Below are 19,170 nucleotides of genomic sequence, written 5' to 3' on the forward strand. Positions count from 1 at the left end.
GGCTGTTAGATTTGTTACTGGTAGGTTTGATCATCACCCGAGTGTTACGGAAATGCTTCAGGAACTCGGGTGGGAGTCTCTGGAGGAAAGGAGGCGTTCTTTTTGTGAATCGCTACTGAGGAAATTTAGAGAACCAGCATTTGAGGCTGACCGCAGTACATTTTTCCCTCGTTCTGTTTGGGAGTGGAACAGGGAGAGAAGATGCTAGTTGTGGCACGAGGTACCCTCCGCCTTCCAACGTATGGTGGATTGCGGAGTATGTATGTAGTTGTAGATGTAGATCCCCGAAGTTATTAATTCTATTAGCTTGCCATCGCCTCTTCTAATTGAGACATTACAGCGAGATTAAGTTGAATTCATTGCAGCAGATAAGAATTTGTCAGACGTGTTACAACTCCTTGTATTTAAAGCACCAGAATATGATATCAAAGCTCTCGGGTCGATTCCCAGCCGTCCTAGGACATTTATCGATCATGTAACACTCGATCATTTATCACTTCTTTCATCTCTGACAGTGTATGCTAATTTGAAAATTCCGACTTGCACCATGCATCGCAGGGACCCATATCATACAACCCGATCACAAGTATCCGTACCCCCCCCCCCCCCCTACATAAAGAGGGAATGACCACTAGATGTTTTGAGAGTTGGATTCAGTAGTATAAATTGAGGCGAGGAATGTTGTGTTGTTGGGAGGGGAGCAGTAACAGCACAATGAGTAGCGCAGGCAAGCACTCTGATATCGAACATGGACTAGTCACTGGATGTCACTTGAATAACAATTCCATCAGGGACGTTTCAAGCCTTCTAAAGTTGCCCAAGTAGACTATTGGTGACGCAGTTATGAAGTGGATGCGCGGAGGAAGAACAACAGGTAAACCAAGAGCAGTCAGGCCTCATGCACTGATGGACAGCGATCGTCTAGCATGGCAGAGCATAGTTGAAAATCGAATGAAACAGGCAGAAGGACTCATCCGTGGGTTAAAAAGAGGTACTATTAGTACAGTTAGCACACTGGCTTTACATAGAGAGTTGAAAAGAAAGGATTACATTGGTCGAGCATCTCGTCACAAACCACACATTTCTGCAGTCAGTACTAAGCAATGCCTCTGGACAGTGAACGACTAGAAACAAATTATTTGGAGCGATGAATCACGCTATACACTGTGGCTATCAGACGAGAGGATTTGGGTTTGTCGAATTCCTAAAGAACATTACCTGCCGTCATGTATAGTACGGACGGGTGACGTTATGGTATGGGGATGATTTTCATGGTTGCAACCTGTCACAAAGCAGCATCTTTCCTGACTGGAACGGTCTGCCCAGAATCCCGACCTGAACTCAGTATCTTTAGGATAAAACAGGACGTCGAATTGGCTCCCAGTTCCAGCGTCAAACATCTCTAGCTTCTTCTTTGGTTTCGGTTCTCTATGAAGAAAGAGATGTCGCTCCCCCACATATATTCAAATACCTCATCGGAAGTGTCCCTAGCAGTGTTCATGCCGTTATAATGGCAAACGATGGACACATCCCATACTAATATCACCTAACAGTGTTCTCATACTTTTGTCCATATAGTGTAACTGATCGACTACGGTATCCAAAGGTCAGAGGAAGGCAACAGCATACCACCTCCAGTAGGACAATGAGTATTAAAACACTCGGACTGTGCGGCCGGTCCCGGCGGAGGTTCGAATCCTCCCTCGGGCATGGGTGTTTGTGTTTGTCCTTAGGATAACTTAGGTTAAGCAGTGTGTAAGCTTAGGGACTGATGTCCTTAGCAGTTAAGTCCCATAGGATTTCACACATACTAAAGCACTGTGGTGTTGTAATCAAATTTCGTGTTGATGACAACTTCACGTGTTTATCTTGTGTAAGCGATGGACACAATTTCGAAACTATGTATGAATTTCTATTGGTTCTTCCCTTTCGAAATTAAAATTTTACTAACAAACTGATGACCCAGATTGCAGCTGTAATGCTGTGTAATAACAGACTTACCGCAAAGGCCAAGCAGAGAAGGAGAACGGTTCTGGTTGAGGCAGCCATCTCGAGTGATACAACGGGATGTGTGGCTCCGGTTTATATTCGTCCGCGGTGTAGAGCATTTCCTGCCGCACAAAGAACCTGCGTGTTGTGTTCTCCGCTGCACTCCTGCGTCTGTTGTGGCGTCAGCTTACTTTGCAGACCCATTCTTCTGGCAAAAGAGCAGGAAATTAGACCACTCTCCGTGACAAATGGTCGTAGACAGTAGCAATAGATAACACCTGTCGTACGTTTGCATTTGTTATATCGAAGATCTACACTCCTGGAAATGGAAAAAAGAACACATTGACACCGGTGTGTCAGACCCACCATACTTGCTCCCGACACTGCGAGAGGGCTGTACAAGCAATGATCACACGCACGGCACAGCGGACACACCAGGAACCGCGGTGTTGGCCGTCGAATGGCGCTAGCTGCGCAGCGTTTGTGCACCGCCGCCGTCAGTGTCAGCCAGTTTGCCGTGGCATACGGAGCTCCATCGCAGTCTTTAACACTGGTAGCATGCCGCGACAGCGTGGACGTGAACCGTATGTGCAGTTGACGGACTTTGAGCGAGGGCGTATAGTGGGCATGCGGGAGGCCGGGTGGACGTACCGCCGAATTGCTCAACACGTGGGGCGTGAGGTCTCCACAGTACATCGATGTTGTCGCCAGTGGTCGGCGGAAGGTGCACGTGCCCGTCGACCTGGGACCGGACCGCAGCGACGCACGGATGCACGCCAAGACCGTAGGATCCTACGCAGTGCCGTAGGGGACCGCACCGCCACTTCCCAGCAAATTAGGGACACTGTTGCTCCTGGGGTATCGGCGAGGACCATTCGCAACCGTCTCCATGAAGCTGGGCTACGATCCCGCACACCGTTAGGCCGTCTTCCGCTCACGCCCCAACATCGTGCAGCCCGCCTCCAGTGGTGTCGCGACAGGCGTGAATGGAGAGACGAATGGAGACGTGTCGTCTTCAGCGATGAGAGTCGCTTCTGCCTTGGTGCCAATGATGGTCGTATGCGTGTTTGGCGCCGTGCAGGTGAGCGCCACAATCAGGACTGCATACGACCGAGGCACACAGGGCCAACACCCGGCATCATGGTGTGGGGAGCGATCTCCTACACTGGCCGTACACCACTGGTGATCGTCGAGGGGACACTGAATAGTGCACGGTACATCCAAACCGTCATCGAACCCATCGTTCTACCATTCCTAGACCGGCAAGGGAACTTGCTGTTCCAACAGGACAATGCACGTCCGCATGTATCCCGTGCCACCCAACGTGCTCTAGAAGGTGTAAGTCAACTACCCTGGCCAGCAAGATCTCCGGATCTGTCCCCCATTGAGCATGTTTGGGACTGGATGAAGCGTCGTCTCACGCGGTCTGCACGTCCAGCACGAACGCTGGTCCAACTGAGGCGCCAGGTGGAAATGGCATGGCAAGCCGTTCCACAGGACTGCATCCAGCATCTCTACGATCGTCTCCATGGGAGAATAGCAGCCTGCATTGCTCCGAAAGGTGGATATACACTGCACTAGTGCCGACATTGTGCATGCTCTGTTGCCTGTGTCTATGTGCCTGTGGTTCTGTCAGTGTGATCATGTGATGTATCTGACCCCAGGAATGTGTCAATAAAGTTTCCCCTTCCTGGGACAATGAATTCACGGTGTTCTTATTTCAATATCCAGGAGTGTATATTCAACTTGAAGATTGCTCATTCATTGGATCTTTATTTATTATTGTCGTTAGCATGTGGAAAGCTCCGTAGGAAAGGCACCGCAGCAGGGCCACGGAGTACTGCAGGTAGCGTTGCTCGGGAATTTACCGCAGCCACTGGAACAGTTGTGTCCAGACACACAGTCTACAGACGACTGAACAGACATGGTTTATTCGCCCAGAGACCTACAAGTTGCATTCCACTGTCCCCTGGTCACAGGAGAGCCCGTAAAGCCTGGTGTCAAAACACAGTACATTGTCATTCGAACAGTGGTCCTAGGTTACGTTCACGGACGTGTCGAGGTATAGTCTGAACAGTGATTCCCGCCGGGTTTTCATCTGGCGTGAACCAGATACCGACCCCTTAATGTAGTTGAAAGGGACCTGTATGAAGGTCGTGATTTGATGGTGTGGGATGGGATTGTGATTGGTGCAGTGTTTCGGGACGTCATTTTGCGCCAGTATGTCTGCCTTTTCAGGGGTGCAGTGTGTCCCACCTTCCTCAAAAAAAAAAAAAAAAAAAAAAAAAAAAAAAAAAAAAAAAAAAAAAAAAAAATTGTTCAAATGGCTCTGAGCACTATGGGAGTTCAGTCCCATAGAACTTGGAACTACTTAAACCTAACTAACCTAAGGGCATCACACACATCCATGCCCGAGGCAGGATTCGAACCTGCGACCGTAGCGGTCGCGCAGTTCCAGACTGTAGCGACTAGAACCGCTCGACCACTCCGGCCGGCCCAACCTTCCTCCTGATGGATGATAACGCACGGCCCCACCGAGCTGCCATCGTGGAGGAGCACCTTGAAACAGAAGATATCAGGCGAATGGAGTGGCCTGCCTGTTCTCCAGATCTAAACCCCATCGAGCACGTCTGGGATGCTCTCGGTCGACGTATCACAGCACGTCTTCAAACCCCTAGGACACTTCAGGAGCTCCGACAGGCACTGGTACAAGAATTGGAGGCTTTACCCCAGCAGCTGCTCCACCACCTGATCCAGAGTATGCCAACCCGTTGTGTGGCCTGCGTACGTGTGCATGATGATCATATCCCATATTGATGTCGGGGTACATGCTCAGGAAACAGTGGCGTTTTGCAGCACATGTGTTTCGGGACGGTTTTCTCAACATCTCCAGTACCGTGGACTCACAGTTCTATGTCGTGTGTGTTCCCTATGTGCCTATGCTATTAGCGCCAGTTTTGTGTAATGCCACGTTGTGTGCCACCACATTCTGCAGTTATCCTTAATTTATGAGCATGAGTGTAGTTTCGTATTTACAATGGAGCCATCTATTGTTGACAGTAAGTAACTGAAAAAAGATGAATTTATTTTGTCGGGAGTTTTCGTAGTTCATGGGATAGTATTTGAGGTAAAATTCATGTTCAACAACTATGTGTTCCTATTTCTTTATTTTTATTTTATAAGCAAATACTGTAGATTTTTAATTACTTATAGAGATATATGCTATCTGCTCGTTCCAATACTCCATGGTCAATGATACAGAGCTTCAAATGAATTTTACCGATATGACTGGTGAGCTTGCCCTTAAACAAGTTTTTGGAAGTCTGTAATGTACACGTAGTTGACAAAATTTTCAGTATCGTAGGCCATTCAAATACTAAGTCGTATCTGATGTTATAAAGCAAATTATTTTCGACATCACCAGATCACAACTTATGAACTGCATTGCATCCAATTGACTGCTGAGTGTGGATGTGAATGTGGATGTTGATATGGATGTGGATGTGAGGGAGGGTGGAATGCACTCTTCCCTTCATTGGACTCTGTGATTGTCGATAGGTTTGGCAGCACATGTGACGACAAAATATTTTGTTTTGTTGATATTAAATTGTAATTAAGAACCTCTGAGCGATTAACCTCTGTGAGAGAGTCATAATTTTTCTCTTACACCTACTATAAAGAACTATGTCATCAGTGTAAGGCAATACTGGAATTATAGTTTTTAAAGTTATGTTCTGCTAATGTGTCAGTTCAGTTTTTCTATTCCTTTGCTCAAGGCAACTGGTGATAGAAACTTGATACTAGAACAGGTGCTAAAGTAATATGTAACAAAATTTTTTATATTAAGAATGAAAGTGGCATTTTCTTTAGATATTTTGGTTAGTGGAACATAAAGAAACGGAATTCAGGAATACATAAAAGAACTATTTTAACAAATTATAAAATGGTAGAAATATTTTTATAACAACACTTCAAAGTGCATACCATGCCACTGAATTCCATGTAGAGACTACAGCCAGTGATAAAGTTTAGCATAAAATTTGAAGAATAACTATAGGGACAGTTACTTCATTCCATCAGAAACTGTGAAACTAAGAACATTCTAGTAGGTCAAATCCCTGTCCAGACATCTAGGTTTAAGTTGCCAGGCAAATGTGTAATGTGGGATTGGGCGGACCGCGGTTATGCTGGGGGTTAAACAGACATGGGCTCTATTTCACAATAATTTTTTTAATATCCAAAAAAGCAATTAACAGTTGTTGTTGTTGTTGTGGTCTTCAGTCCTGAGACTGGTTTGATGCAGCTCTCCATGAACTCTATCCTGTGCAATCTTCTTCATCTCCCAGTACCTACTGCAACCTACATCCTTCTGAATCTGCTTAGTGTATTCATCTCTTGGTCTCCCTCTACGATTTTTACCCTCCACGCTGCCCTCCAATACTAAATTGGTGATCCCTTGATGCCTCAGAACATGTCCTACCAACCGATCCCTTCTTCTGGTCAAGTTGTGCCACAAACTTCTCTTCTCCCCAATCCTTTTCAATATTTCCTCATTAGTTACGTGATCTACCCATCTAACCTTCAGCATTCTTCTGTAGCACCACATTTCAAAAGCTTCTATTATCTTCTTGTCCAAACTATTTGTCGTCCATGTTTCACTTCCACACATGGCTACACTCCATACAAACACTTTCAGAAACGACTTCCTGACACTTAAATCTATACTCGATGTTAACAAATTTCTTCATAAACGCTTTCCTTGCCATTGCCAGTCTACATTTTATATCCTCTCTACTTCGACCATCATCAGTTGTTTTGCTCCCCAAATAACAAAACTCCTTTACTACTTTAAGTGTCTCATTTCCTAATCTAATTCCCTCAGCATCACCCGACTTAATTCGACTACATTCCATTATCCTCGTTTTGCTTTTGTTGATGTTCATCTTATATCCTCCTTTCAAGACGCTATCCATTCCGTTCAACTGCTCTTCCAAGTCCTTTGCTGTCTCTGACAGAATTACAATGTCATCGGCGAACCTCAAAGTTTTTATTTCTTCTCCATGGATTTTAATAACTTCTCCGAATTTTTCTTTTGTTTCCTTTACTGCTTGCTCAATACACAGATTGAATAACATTGGGGAGAGGCTACAACCCTGTCTCACTCCCTTCCCAACCACTGCTTCCCTTTCGTGCCCCTCGACTCTTATAACTGCCATCTGGTTTCTGTACAAATTGTAAATAGCCTTTCGCTCCCTGTATCTTACCCCTGCCACCTTCAGAATCTGAAAGAGAGTATTCCAGTCAACATTGTCAAAAGCTTTCTCTACATCTACAAATGCTAGAAACGTAGGTTTGCCTTTCCTTAATCTTTCTTCTAAGATAAGTCGTAAGGTCAATATTGTCTCACGTGTTCCAGTATTTCTACGGAATCCAAACTGATCTTCCCCGAGGTCGGCTTCTACTAGTTTTTCCATTCGTCTGTAAAGAATTCGCGTTAGTATTTTGCAGCTGTGGCTTATTAAACTGACTGTTGGGTAATTTTCACATCTGTCAACACCTGCTTTCTTTGGGATTGGAATTATTATATTCTTCTTGAAGTCTGGCTCTCCCAAGGCCGTCAGTAGTTCTAATGGAATGTTGTCTACTCCCGGCGCCTTGTTTCATCTCAGGTCTTTCAGAGCTCTGTCAAACTCTTCACGCAGTATCGTATCTCCCATTTCATCTTCATCTATATCCTCTTCCATCAATTAACAGTAAAACAATATAATTCGCTGCAGCCTGAAAGAACTTAAGTAGAGCTATATGAACAACAAAGGGACTTGGCTCCATTCAGGTCTACGCTACTGTCCCTCCATCTACAACTACTGCTGAAGCAACCACCTCTGGCTGCCGCCACAGGCCCTCCACTGAACGACCAGCCTCGGCTGCTGCCACAGCTCTCCGACCCCTTGCTGACTGCCAATGATGTGTTGCAGGTATTGACCACAGACTCTCCACTTGCTTCCAGGAAATGTTGACTCATTAGAACGGATCTAACAAACTCCCAACCACCGTCTACTCCTGTATCCAGTTCGGCTGCGGTGCCATTCATGTTCATCACATGATCCACTCTGTCTACCCTCTTATGGCTCGAGCATGATGTATACCAGAAATTTCTGAAGGTGGGGAAAATCGACTGTGCTGTTCGACAGGACACAACTGCTGGTACGGCTCCTTTGAAAGGGATTTCCTTCTCTATGCCTCCCCATTCAGAGTTTGTGCTCCATCTCTAATGATCACTTCATCGACAGGATGTTAAACGCTAACCTTCCTCTCTTATACGAAAAAATCAACATCAGCTAATACATAAAGTAAAACCTGGATCAAATCCCTAAAGTTTGCACGACATTTCTCTTATGTACAATTTATAATAAAATGGTGACTTAATACAAGATTATTCCGAAGTACCTCGGGGTTTTCAGAAGATGACTACGCGAAAACTACAAGACGTGAAGAGAAATGACACACACATTGGACAGAGCGTGCCTCCTGCTTTTTATCTTACTTTACAGGCGCTCAAGCTGGGCTCCACTTGCAAAGTGGCAAACGTCAATACGTGGATGCAGTCCATTAAAGTCACTAGTGTTGGTGCAACGACAGTAGCCCAAGTTGGAAATCTGATCTTTTGCTTGCATAGCTACAGACACGAACCAAATCATGCGACTATAAGGAGCGGATGATTTGTCTACATCTTCTGACACCAATGCCCCTAGTAGTGCGCTCTGCAACTACACCCTGTCACTTATTAAATATAAAAACTTTGCCTTTGAAGAGCTTATTTCAATAGTGGTACAAGTCCATTACTTCCACTTTTCTGCCTATAATGCTTCTGAAATTAATTATCCAAACAAACAGAAAGAAAGGTTCATCTCTAGCAAGAAGCCATATGCTTGAATATTTCTGGTATCCCAACTGCAGATTTTTCAACGATCATTTAACTTCAGAACTCTGTATCTCAAAATAAACAAAAATGGACTTGTATCACTATTTAAATAAGTCCTTCATATGTCAATAGACAAACACGTGGTCAGAAACATTCAACAACGCTTGGACGTGTAATATAAAGTTCCCAAGACTCATCTGCTTAGCTTGCTGGAAGAACTAGAAATTTGTTTTCAAAGGAAATTGGGCTCTGGAACTCAGGTCAATTAACAATGTGAATTCAGCTATAGCTCTTATTTTAGAATCTTTGAAGACTTGGTCTTATTGGGATGACAGTCGAAGTCGATACACTCGGCAGTCAGATGCTAGTAGCTTGTTGTGGGCTATGCGGCTGTAGTGTCGGCCACAGAATACACGGAAGTCAAGGGGACAGAGTTACTGATCGGACGTTTGAGAAAAAGCAAGGTTCCCAAGCACTACAAGAAGACGCTCGGGTTACATCATGAACGAAGAAAATAAAAGTAAACAGTTAATAATACAGAAAAAAGAAAATATGTGTAGTCATTCACCTCTGAATTAATTTTGGACCATGGAGCTTAGTTCAGCTAGTGTCCCCATTATTTTAATATGAACATGTTAGGGTGCATACTTTTTACTATTTTATTTTATTTTAACTTTATTGTGTTATAATTACAATATAGGAAAGAGTCCAGGGAGAAGAAATGAAAACAATGAAGTATGCCAATGACGTAGTAATTCTGGCAGAAACACCAAATGACCTTGATGAGCAGCGTTTTGAAAGTGGATTTTAAATGAACAAGAGCTAAAGTAAAATAATTATAATGAAATATATTCAAATTAAATCAGGCGATGCTAAAGGAATTAGATTAAGTAATGAGACATTAAAAGTAGTAGATGAGTTTGCTATTTAGGCAGTAAATTAACTGATGATAGACGTAATAGAGAGAATATAAAATGTAGATTAGCTGTGGCTCGTAAAGTACTTTGGAAGCTAGATTTTTTTAAATATATAATATTTATTTAAGTGTTGGGAAGTTTTTCAGAAGGTACTTTTGAGAAATGTAGGCTTGTACTGAATTGAAACGTGGATGATTAGCAGTTTGAACAAGAAAGGAGTAGATGATTTTGAAATATGGTGCCACAGAAGAATGCTGAAAATTAGATGGGTAGATCGAGTAACTAATAAGGAGGTTGTGAACCGAATTCGGGAAAAATTGAATTTATGGCACAACTTGAATACAAGAAGGGATTGGTTGACAATACATATTCTGAGAGACGAAGATACCGTCAGTACGGTAATGGAGGGAAGTGTGGGCGGTAGGGGGTAAAAATTGTAGAGGGAGACCAACGTGACTACAGTAAGCAGGTTCAAATGGATGTAGATTGCAGAAGTTATTCCGAGATGGAGAGGCTTGGATATAGTAGATTAGCGTGGAGAACTGCATCAGTCCAGTTTTCAGATTCAAGTCGACAACAACAGTTCTAAAATATTAATGAACCTTCTTGTCAATTTTTAATGAAAGTTTATTTGTTTTTCAAGCAACTGACTTTTTTAATTTTATTATTCAGTATACCAGACATTATAAAGCGCGCGACCTACCTTGACTATGCATAATTACGTGAAGATGCCCATACCATTCATCTGTAGAGCTTTTATGATGTGTACATTCTGTGCAGAAAATTTAACGACGGGATATATTATTATGTTGGAACATTGCACCTTCACGACTCATGCAGACTATACAAATGAGAATTTTAGTCTATTATATTTATTGTGATGCAGTCGTTAAACGGCATTTTTCTTTTATATTTGCTACAACAGATCTGAAGACTGCTAATGCCATAACTCGTAATCAGAACAGAGTGCGTATGCGATCAACAACTGAAAATAACTGTGCTAGAATGTATTTCTCTAGTAGAATGTAAATTGTAGATCTGGAGAAACTAAAGTAGTTTTAGTAGGGAACCGATATAATATCTAATCCATTTTTAAACGATATACAGTTAAGCTATTCCGTAGTTTTATTATTGAATAGTTATTTTAAATATGATGTAAAAGCATTTATATTGGCCTACATGCAGTGTATGCTTTCTTTTGGTACTTACAATTAGATATCATATCAAACGAAAAATGCAAATAAACGAATTTTTCTGGGAAACGTTATTCCAAGGTCTGCATACATGTCGAAATTATCATTCACATTTTTGTCTTGGTGAAAAGGATACATCAATAAACTTTTGGAGGTTGTAGGAAGAATGTAGTACATTACTGAATGCTAAAATTAATTTATTCATTTGTAAGATGTGGATTAATAGCTCTTCATATATGCTCACAACAGTTTTAACAACATTTTCATATGTGAGACAGAAAACTTAAAATGAAGAAGAGGGATCTGTTCTTCTGGTGTGATTGCCTGCGCCAGCAGCTCGCTCATAGGATAATATAGTGGAAGCGTTTCCTGAGGAGTTCCATGAACTCCGTGGGATGTTTGGCGACCACCACAGTCTGTATTGGCTCCTAGTTTCTGACGTCTTCGCTAGGCAGCGCTAGCGACGACTCGTCTACAGAATCGTGTGGCACCGCAGTCATCACCTGCAGACACAGGAACAAGTAGTTACTGAAACTAGCACTGCAAAAACGAAAAATAAGGTGTTCTTTGAACATTCTGGCGGTTACCTTTTTAAAAGAACCATCCTGCCGAATGCCATTAAGCAATTTAGAGAAATTATGAAAACTGGCTCTGAATGACCATGAGGGGATTTCAGTCGCCAACTTCCTGACTGCGAGTCCAGAGTCTTACCAGTGCACAGCTGCATACAGTACGACTAACACTACATTTGTTATGGAGTATCGTTTTTGTCCTCCTGTCACCATGCCTTAAGACTAAACTTAAATGAAGGCACAACCCATACTTTAAACAATCTAGCATTTCTAAATCTCTACGTCTATACCTTGCAGACAACTGTGAAGGGCCAAGCAGAGGGTACTCCTTATTGTACGATTTATTAGGCTTTCTTCGTATTCCTTTCACACATGGAATGAGGGGAAAATGATTGCTTTTACGCCTCTGTGCACACCGCAGCGAAGCTAATTTCTTTATCGTCTCTGTAGGAGTAATACGTAGAGGATTAGCGACAGAGAAATGTATTCTTTGTACCAAACATCCACTCTGGCCATTCCTCAGACTACGTGACAGTGGCAAGATGCTCTGCCCTGCCAGCAGAACCGCACAGCCTCGTTAGCACACACACACACACACACACACACACACACACACACACACATCTGGCTCTCCCAAACAGCCAGTCAGTATGTATCCCAGAGCCAGCCATCTTGGACTCTGTAATTCACTTGCCTTCCATGCAAGACTGTACCGACTTCGTGCAAGGCACAATAGACCCTCATATTAAATGTCACAATGTTATTCCCACGTCTAAATTGTCTGTGTTATTGTTCTGTAACTATACGAAACATATATAGCTCACATATTGGCATTACTGGTGCCACTTATAGGTTAAAGTACACTTGGTGATGACTGTGCTTCAACCACAGTAAAATAGCACTTAAAAAACTGTCTGTATTACGTGTCAAAGTAGGTGAAGATTTATTGTACAACAGTACAAATCATTCATGGCCCACTTATTGGCATAACTGGTGTAACATGTTCAACTTCACATGATGCTGGAACCCAGCTGTGGCTTGATCTTTGTGCTTGCTTAGTGCAAGGCACAATTTACTCACAAATTAAGTGCCACAATGTTATTTCCAGGTATATAACAGTATGGATTATTCGTCAAAAACTCGTCTTTGTTTCGTTAAAACTGGCCAAAGTCTGATGATGTAGTCATAGTGAATGCAGTGATTGTAGCCTGCTTCCCAAGTGCTGTAACTCACAAAGTGCCACACACAGCGTTTTTCTATACCCTCTAGAACACTTCTTCTAAAAGAGAGCATTCACGAATTAAAATTTTGATTTTTATTTTCTGCATAGTAATTATGTTAAGACTCTACACATCCTCTTGGGTGCAAGATGACAACTCTTCCCCATATTCTAGCGGAATTTCTGTATAGTGCTTTGATTTGGACTCTTCAGCAAATAATTTACAATTAAATTTAATTATTCCATCAGTTTTACACTCTGTAAATTGCTGCTTTTCCTAGGTGCACAACGTCAAAATCATCATATTTAGATACAAAGGAACCATACTTTTGAGGTGGTCAACACAGGATGGAGCTTTATGAACAGATTGTTTTGTATGTTCTCTAACACGGGAAGCTTTCTTGGATTCACCATTTTCTGTGAGCGCTCCAACCTATGGTCACGTTTCATTGATGTTTACAGTAAACGGTGATATCTTGTATACCTCCTAGTCATATCCAGATATTCCCATATTCCGAGTAATTTGTAATCCTTGTTTGCACATCTTTAATGAATTGTTTTTGTTTACAAGGGAGATTTTATTTTTCCTTCATGGTAGGTGTTTTCACCAAATATTCCAGTTGTATTTTTTGCTTCCTACCTTTACCATTTCTAGTTTTCTTTTGCTTACACATAAGACATTAACCCCATTCAAATGTATTGTATCTGTAATGGGGTAGGGTTTAAGTCTGATCAGTACATTGTTTGCTTTTCTTAACACCTGTTGAAGAACATTATTCGTGGGAAGCAATCTTAATTGAGCTTTACCTCTATTTAATTGAATTGAGGCGAACAATGTGCTGAATTTAGATAAGTATGTTCCTCCAGGTGTAATATAACAGTTGCGTTGTCCTTGTTGAAATTTGTGTTAACAGTTTTTACATATTTTGTAGATAAATAATTAAAACTACATGTAGACATAATATAGGTCATAGTCTCTTCTCAGTCTTGATGCCCTTGAATGTTTACTTAAACATCAGTCAGCTTTTATGTGTACTTATTTCCCCAGTATAGAAACTGCAGAACACTTTCAAAAACACAGCACAGTAGCTACTTCGTAAGCTATCCAACAGCTTATAACACATAAAAGCAACTGGCATAGAGTTCAGTGGAGCATATTTTAAATACTGTTTTTTTTATGTAATACACTGTGAAAATGTTAGACAAAGTCAAACACACCATCTACCCTGTAGATACAAATAATAGCTTCCAGTCTGGTAATACCATGTTCTTTAGCCAAGAAAGATGTAAAAATATCTCATAGGTAAATTTAATGATAGTTCATAAAATCAATAGGATAGTTGTCAACATCATTGTTCACTCCTGCGCTTGTGATTTAATGTCTACACTTGATATGTATCTTTAGTCTACAATTGGAACTGGAAACCTGGATCAAAAACCTAAAGTTTGCCAAGAAAGCTCTCTAATGCCCAATTTATAATAAAATGGTGACTTAATACAAAATTATTTCTAAGTACCTCAGGGTTTTCAGAAGATGACTACGCAAAAACTACAAGACATACCGAGAAATGACACACTCATTGGACAGAGCATGCCTCCTGCTTATTATCTTACTTTACAGGTGCTCAAGCTGGGCACCACTTGTAAAGTGGCAAACGTCAATACGTGTATGCAGTCCATTAAAGTCACTAGTGTTGGCGCAACGACAGTAGCCCACGTTGGAAATCTGATCTTTCGCTTGCATAGCTACAGACGCGAACCAAATCATGTGTCGATAAGGAGCGGATGTTGTCTACATCTTCTGACACCAGTACCCCTAGCTGTCTGTCTTAACTGTCTTATCACTGATCACAATCACATAGCTGTTCTCTTGGAAGTCTTCTTACACACAGAACTCATCACAGACCTCCACTTTGTTAAAACTTCCATAAGAATATTGTGTTATATCCAGATCCATGACGTAATATTTGTATACATAATGTTGTTACAATATGACAAGGGGCACATCCTGGAGAATTACCACATACATATTTCTTTCTTTCTTTAACGTTACAGACCGTCCTTTCCGTAAATATTCTTGGGGTGGATTATCCACTAGTACATAGCTGCACCTCCGCCACCCCACCCCACACATACCAGATACACTTGCAGCCCAGATTACTGTGATATGAGAAATATGACACGTACAACTTTGTCACGCCTCACCTCCTGCCTCCTAACCATATGTGTATGTCGGGAGGCCTAAGATTTGAGCCGGCCGGAGTGGCCGTGCGGTTCTAGGCGCTACATTCTGGAGCCGAGCGACCGCTACGGTCGCAGGTTCGAATCCTGCCTCGGGCATGGATGTGTGTGATGTCCTTAGGTTAGTTAGGTTTAATTAGTTTTAAGTTCTAGGCGACTGATGACCTCAGAAGTTAAGTCGCATAGTGCTCAGAGCCGTTTGAACCTAAGATTTGACTGTATCCTTAGTCAGCAAGTTTTAACGCAAGTCGGGACTTGCTGCCGTGCTCAAACTTGGACATATCTTACTTCCCATATGTGGGCTGCACATGTTTTACTTTGGCATGAAGATATCACCAACCCTACATTAACCTGTAACTTCGATTAGTAGTGTCAATGAGTAGCCATTTGTGTTTACAGAACATATCTTTACATAGTTGCTTTCTCAAAGTGATAATTTACTTTGATAGAAACATCAAATTACAGTTATCACCAAGTGTACCTCAACCTGTAAATTTCACCAGTAGTTCCAATAAGTGAACCACATATGTTTTGTAGTCATAGAACCATAATAGAGATAATTTACACCTGGGAATAATACTGTGGAATGTAATTTGATTTGGGGATCCATTGTACTTACAAAGATCGAACAACCGTGATGTTTGAGTGCCATGTGGGATATAGAGAACAAGATGACCGGTTCTGGGTACATACTGATTCATTTATTTGTGTGAATGTCGTGTAAAATTCTGGGCTGTGGTCGGGAGAGCAAAGTGTGCATGTGTCATGCTGACAAAGGTCTGCAGGTTCTGCTGAGAAGGCGTCCTGTCACTATCCTTTCCTCTATGTGCCACATTCCGAGGAGCAGCTGTGCATATTTGGTCCAAAAGGTGGATTGCTCTCCTGCTGGGGCTATGGTTTATTACCGCACTCCTCAATCAAAGCTTGTTCTTGAAACATAGTAAGCAGGCTATCAAAGAACAGTTTGCGTCTATCTTCATGTGTCTGGCAGTTCAATTTTTTTCAGCACGTCGGTGACACTGTCTCATTAGCCAGATTTGGCACAGCTCTCAAAACCTTGACCAATTTTATAGGAAGAGTCACACAAATGTTTTGTAAGCTATTTCCTTCGTAGACTTATTGGGTTTTTCTAAAATCGTATGAATGTGCCGAAGTGTTTGACTGCTTTGCCGATGATTGAGCCTCTATGATCGTTCCATTTTATATTACTACAGATTGTTATAGCCAGGTATTTGTATAAGATGTCAGAATACAATAGTGATTGAAGTTGCAGTCGTAGTACAGCATGTTATTGTTTTTATGAAGCGTAAAGTGACCTACAAGCACAAACTCACACATAAAATAACATCCATTTTCAAGAGACATGGCATAAACAAGTAGTTCATTCCAAAAGTACATTCAAAAAATAACAAAAGACGCAGACACCTACAATAAAGCAGGAATATACCAACTACAATGCAGCACATCTGACGAAACGTATGTAGAAAAAGTCAGCAGAACATTCGACACCCAGTACAAAGAACATATCAGAGCATGGCAATATGGGAAGGCAGCCAGCTTTTGTACGACGTTTAAGAGAAGACAAGTACAAACCTACAAGATAGAAAGACATGAAAGTACTTAGAACAAGTACTGAAGGATACTTCCTAACATTACAAGCAAATTACCATATACATGTAAGAAAATCTGAAAAGAAGTTCCTCTAAATGAACAAGTGAATATGACTATGTGTTTACACCATTTGATCATATAATAAGCAGTAATCTCAATAGATAATCACAAATCCCGTTTTTACCAAAGAACATATATGTACGTGGAAAACACACACACACACACACACACACACACACACACACACACACACACACACAGAAAGAGAGAGAGAGAGAGAGAGTGAGAGAGAGAGCTTACACCGGCACATATAGTCACAAAAAAAAAACAACTGATAGCAGAACCTGAGAAATTTGGCAACACTTACAGAAAATGACACTATACACACAGAAAATGGTAGGTAAAATACTATATGTTGAAAACAGTGACCAAAAGGAAAATTGCAAACTTTCAGCTAGATTATCGCCTCAGAGAAAGCTGTCTGGTTTAAAAATAATTAATTAAACGTTGATCTGTAAGACCTTTTTCATTTTATTATAAAAGCCCCAATGAAATTTTTTAAATCCATAACCTACACTGACCAGCAAAAACATTATGATCACTGACCTACTATCATTATAAACCCTTCCAGGCGATAGCACCGTCACCTGGCGAGGAATGACTGCTACTCAGACAAGTGCACAGTGTATGAAATACATCTACATCTACATGACTACTCTGCAATTCACATTTAAGTGCTTGGCAGAGGGTTCATCGAACCACAATCTTACTATCTCTCTACCATTCCACTCGCGAACAGCGCGCGGGAAAAACGAACACCTAAACCTTTCTGTTCGAGCTCTGATTTCTCTTATTTTATTTTGATGATCATTCCTACCTATGTAGGTTGGGCTCAACAAAATATTTTCGCATTCGGAAGAGAAAGTTGGTGACTGACATTTCGCAAATAGATCTCGCCGCGACGAAAAACGTCTTTGCTGTAATGACTTCCATACCAATTCGCGTATCATATCTGCCACACTCTCTCCCCTATTACGTGATAATACAAAACGAGCTGCCCTTTTTTGCACCCTTTCGATGTCCTCCGTCAATCCCACCTGGTAAGGATCCCACACCGCTCAGCAATATTCTAACAGAGGACGAACGAGTGTAGTGTAAGCTGTCTCTTTAGTGGACTTGTTGCATCTTCTAAGTGTCCTGCCAATGAAACGCAACCTTTGGCTCGCCTTCCCCACAATATTATCTGTGTGGTCTTTCCAACTGAAGTTGTTCGTAATTTTAACACCCAGGTACTTAATTGAATTGACAGCCTTGAGAATTGTACTATTTATCGAGTAATCGAATTCCAACGGATTTCTTTTGGAACTCACGTGGATCACCTCACACTTTTCGTTATTTAGCGTCAACTGCCACCTGCCACACCATACAGCAATCTTTTCTAAATCGCTTTGCAACTGATACTGGTCTTCGGATGACTTTACTAGACGGAAAATTAGAGCATCATCTGCGAACAACCTAAGAGAACTGCTCAGATTGTCACCCAGGTCATTTATATATATCAAGAACAGCAGAGGTCCCAGGACGCTTCCCTGGGGAACACCTGCTATCACTTCAGTTTTATTCGATGATTTGCCGTCTATTACTACGAACTGCGACCTTCCTGACAGGAAATCACGAATCCAGTCGCACAACTGAGACGATACTCCATAGGCCCTCAGCTTGATTAGAAGTCGCTCGTGAGGAACGGTGTCAAAAGCTTTCCGGAAATGTAGAAATACGGAATCAACTTGAGATACCCTGTCGATAGCGGCCATTACTTCGTGCGAATAAAGAGCTAGTTGCGTTGCACAAGAACGATGTTTTCTGAAACCATGCTGGTTACGTATCAATAGATCGTTCCCTTCGAGGTGATTCATAATGTTTGAATACAGTATATGATCCAAAACCCTACTGCAAACCGACGTCAATGATATAGGTCTGTAGTTACATGGATTACTCCTACTACCCTTCTTAAACACTGGTGCGACCTGCGCAATTTTCCAATCTGTAGGTACAGATCTATCGGTGAGTGAGCGGTTGTATATGAGTGCTAAGTAGGGAGCTACTGTATCAGCGTAATCTGAAAGGAAAATATCAGCGTATGTGCTGTGTGGTGAAGGTGCTTGATCTGCCTGACTTCGACTGAAGGCAGACTGCGATGGGCTCGAGGCTCAGCACGAGCGTTTGGGAAACTACACGAATTGTCGGGTGTTCGAGGAGTCCTGTGGTGAGTGTGTTCAACATGCAGCGAAACCACGCTGAAACAAAGTCAGACACCGGGAGGTTGGGCGGTCACCCTAATTACAGATGTCGGACGTCGTAGGCTGAGCGGACTGGTAAAACAGGACAGGCTGCGAACTGTGGTGGAACTAACATCAGATTTTAATGCTGGGCGGAGGACGAGTGTGTCTGAACACACAGTGCACCGAAGACTCCTAACGATGGGCCTCAGCATCCGACGACACAT

General features: G+C 42.1%; 1 long non-coding RNA gene across 2 annotated transcripts in view; it reads right to left on the reverse strand.

Moving 5' to 3' along the window:
* The window catches only part of LOC126418946 (uncharacterized), a 99,461-nt gene that overhangs the window by 7,981 nt on the left and 72,310 nt on the right, over window positions 1-19,170 (reverse strand). For both annotated transcript variants that reach the window (XR_007575916.1, XR_007575915.1), the window contains exon 2: window positions 2,002-2,197. This is a non-coding gene — a long non-coding RNA (uncharacterized LOC126418946). The remainder of the gene's footprint in view (window positions 1-2,001; window positions 2,198-19,170) is intronic.

This window comes from Schistocerca serialis, chromosome 9 (genome assembly GCF_023864345.2).
Source record: "Schistocerca serialis cubense isolate TAMUIC-IGC-003099 chromosome 9, iqSchSeri2.2, whole genome shotgun sequence".
NCBI lineage: Eukaryota > Metazoa > Arthropoda > Insecta > Orthoptera > Acrididae > Schistocerca > Schistocerca serialis.